Source organism: Crocuta crocuta, unplaced genomic scaffold (genome assembly GCF_008692635.1).
Source record: "Crocuta crocuta isolate KB4526 unplaced genomic scaffold, BGI_CrCroc_1.0 scaffold101, whole genome shotgun sequence".
In the NCBI taxonomy this organism is placed as follows: Eukaryota; Metazoa; Chordata; class Mammalia; order Carnivora; family Hyaenidae; genus Crocuta; species Crocuta crocuta.
Window position 1 is genome coordinate 3,979,932 of NW_027527956.1, and position 3,613 is coordinate 3,983,544.

Sequence of the window (3,613 nt, forward strand, 5' to 3'; positions counted from 1 at the left end):
CACAGCGCTCAGGTTTCCCCAGAAAAAGATGTAACACTCTTCAAAATAGAGTAATCCTGTGTCGTAAAGAATAGAAACTAAAGACATGTACCTGTGAGATGACCGCCAATGTCCTTCATTGCAGGCAGAACACTGACCCCTCAGGTCCCAGGCATGCCCATGGTCACCAGACTTCCAGCGTGCGGGTGACAGGACACTTGTGATACTTCAGTCCAGTCTCTGCCACTGAAAACAGACAGCAGCTATTCAGACTTTCCACTCTATTCTTCTTTATATGGAGATTGAAAGTCTATGGCAAAGATAATTATAAAATGCTTGATCTCAGTGACTCCTCTTTAACTCCGCAGATTATACAGAGGCTCTAAATTACACTACTGTCTAGGCAGATAGGACCTCACTTTAAAGTGTGTGAAGTCTGAGACAGGCCTGGCATCATTATCTTCTATCACTTTGCTGTGGATACTAAAGGGATATTCCATGTGAAAAAAACTTTGAAAACGAGGAATGTCATCAATATATCTGTTGTGCTTTTATTCTTTAAGTGGGCCATGCCTATGGCATGGTTTTATTAAAGGAAAAAGGATGTTATCAGTAATATAAATGAATCAGGGAGGGAAGGAAAGATTTGTTGGAAAGGCTAGGTTTTTATATGGATTAATAAAAAGATGCTGTTAATACGGAAAGGAAATATCATTATCACAGTACAAGTTTGCATACAGTTCATTTACTACAGTACGATGTCCCTTGTAGTTTATACTGATGTGTAGCGCCGATGACATGTTCCAGGGTGAAGATGCCATGGTATCAAATGAATGAGTCTGAAAAACAGGCTTGTATGGTCGGGGAAAGAAAAAGCCATGGAGATGCCAGGGATCGAACCTGGGGCCTCATACATGCAAAGCATGTGCTCTACCACTGAGCTACATCCCCAGCTCTTAGAGCAAGCTGGCATGGAGATGAGTAGATACACTTCTTGCTTTTAGAAAGCTGGGCAGTTGATCTCTGTCTAGGGGATGAAATTGCACTGGATGCCTATAGTCTGAAACTCCAGTCACAGAATGTTCCAAAGCATTCTTTATGGAACGGTTTTGCACCATTAATGTAGAATAGTCCTGCTGCTTTGTAGCTCAGCATCGTGCTAGCTTCCCAAGCCTCATCTATGGACATGAGGAAGCACCACCTTCCTTCAAAATTCATCTTATTTCTGTAGTCTCCTACTCCTCGATCCAAGAAAACATTTTAATTCCATTTCACAAAGCCCCTGTCCTTCTATAGGGGAAGGGAAAATAACTGTCTCCTCTACTCTTCTATGTGTTCTATGGCTGAGGACTTGAAAATTAGATCAACAAAAGGTGGACTAACAAGAGAAAAACAGAGTTGATTAATTCCCTCCCTGCACCCTCCCTGCACCCTCCCGTGCAGGAGGAAGAAACCCGGTCATGAGTAAGTAACCCAAAGGGGTGGTTAGAACTCAAGAACAATCAATCAGTAGAGAAGCGACAGGACAAAGGAAGAGGAGATTAATTTTACAGGTACAAACTGGGGAAAGTAAATGCAGGGAAAACCAATGGAAGATAAAGGCTTTCCAGAAAGGTCTGAGGGCAGGACACTTGGTTGGCTCGGTCAGTTAAGCATCTGACTTTGGCTCAGATCATGATCTCAAGGTTCATGGGTTTCAGCCTCACATCAGGCTCCACGTTGGGCGGAGCTTGCTTGGAATTCTCTCTCTCCACTCCCCCCCACCAACTTGCTCTCTCTCTCTCTCTTTCAAAATAAATACATAATGTTTAAAAAGTGGGGGTGGGTAGCGTGTAGAACCTTCTCAGTGCAGTGACAGGGTTAGAATTCCCTTCCTGATACTGTATGGGCTGGGGCATCACAACGGTAATTTCGGGTCGGCTTCCAGGCAAACAGGGGAGGGCAGAGAGTTCATCCTTCCTCTGCTTTTCCTCTGTTGCCTTTATCTCAAAATAATCTTTGTGCCAGAGTGCCGTATTGTAGGGTGCTATATTCTGAACCACTTTCATGTCCTTCCTGGGGCCAAAGGTCAGAATAGGGGGTCTTATTACAGAGAAGAAAAAAATGAAGAAAGAGTTTACTTGTTGCCATAATAATACTTCCCTCAGGACAGGGAAATAGGATTCTGGACCTAACAGACCAGCGCAGTGGCCGGAAGAAACAGCCTTGTTCTGGAAGCAGTGTGTTCTGGGAGACAGATGTCCAAACCATGGAGAACTATGAGCATTTGATTTCCACTGACTATGATGATAAAGATGAAATAGCTGTTTGATAAATAACATTTCCACAATGAAAACACAGAAAGAAATACCAGAAGTAAATGAAAGAGCTATTTGTTGGATTCATCTACTTGATTACCACAACCCATAATGCTGAATGCAGCATATCCCCTGATAGGATTATTAGCAAAGGGCTCTCTAAATATTTGATGAGCTCATTGGAGCCTTACAGAAAATCTAATTTCCGGGTTATCACTAACAGCAGATTCTGGCTCTGACACTGCTTCTCTTTGCTAAGATGCAAACTTTAAAGCACTGCTCTATCTCAGCAAATTTCGACATTCTTGGCCAAGAGAAGATCAGATGCTAGGAAATAAACGTATTTATGAGGCCACCTCATGATATAGGATACACTTATCTTTATCAGTAAATTAATAGGAGGCAAAGTCCAAAACAATACGGAATTACCAAGAGAAAAGAAACCTACCTCCTTTCTCTTTAGCTCTGTTTCCACTATAATGATAGCTTTAGAAAACCTTTATCCTAATATTGTTTTCTATAATTCTAGGCATTTAATTTCCAATGTATATGCTGATATTTCTCTTGAAAACTGCAAAGTACAGAATAATTTAAGTACTGATTAAAGTCCAAAATACACGTAATCTCTTGAGTAAGCAGTGGATTACGCTACCATTATAATCTTGAAATCTCTTACCTTAACGATATTGGCTCTTCTATCATCAGTGAAAACCAGCTAGTAAAAATAGATGAGACTGAGGTGTAAACTGCTGCATGTGTACCAGAACTCAGTCCTACCATGTATTTTACTGTAAGATACTCTACACTAGGAACTCAGAGAATAGAGCAGTGCCTCGAACTTGTATCACATGACTGTGTCCAGGAGAAGGCAGACAGATACACAAAAAACCTAAATGTAAATTACTATTAATGCTTCAGAATATTCATATTCATTTGTCCTGAAAAGGCTTCTTTTTAAAAAAAAAAGTTTATTTATTAACCTATATTCATGATCATGAGATCACGACCTGAGCCAAAATCAAGGGTTGGATGCTTAACTGACTGAGCCACCCATATGCCCNATGTGAATGAAGAAAGGGTAGAGAGCGGGGGAGAGAGAACCCCATGCAGGCCCTGAGCTATCAGCACGGAGCCTGATGTGGGGCTCCGTATCACAAATCAGGAGATCATGAACTGAGCTGCAATCAAGAGTCAGTCGCTCAGCCACTGAGCCACCGCCATGCCCCCTGGAAACACCTTTGAGCTTGAAACAAAATGAGCAAAATCAACAGTGTTATAGAGGCTTGATATCTTCTTTCAATCCATAAACATAATATGCTTTCTGTAAAGTTATATCT

General features: G+C 41.4%; 1 non-coding gene across 1 annotated transcript; it reads right to left on the reverse strand.

Moving 5' to 3' along the window:
• Window positions 1–858: 858 nt before the first annotated feature.
• On the reverse strand, window positions 859–930 carry TRNAA-UGC (transfer RNA alanine (anticodon UGC)). The gene has a single exon. It is a non-coding gene; the product is annotated as a tRNA-Ala (tRNA).
• Window positions 931–3,613: the final 2,683 nt, after the last annotated feature.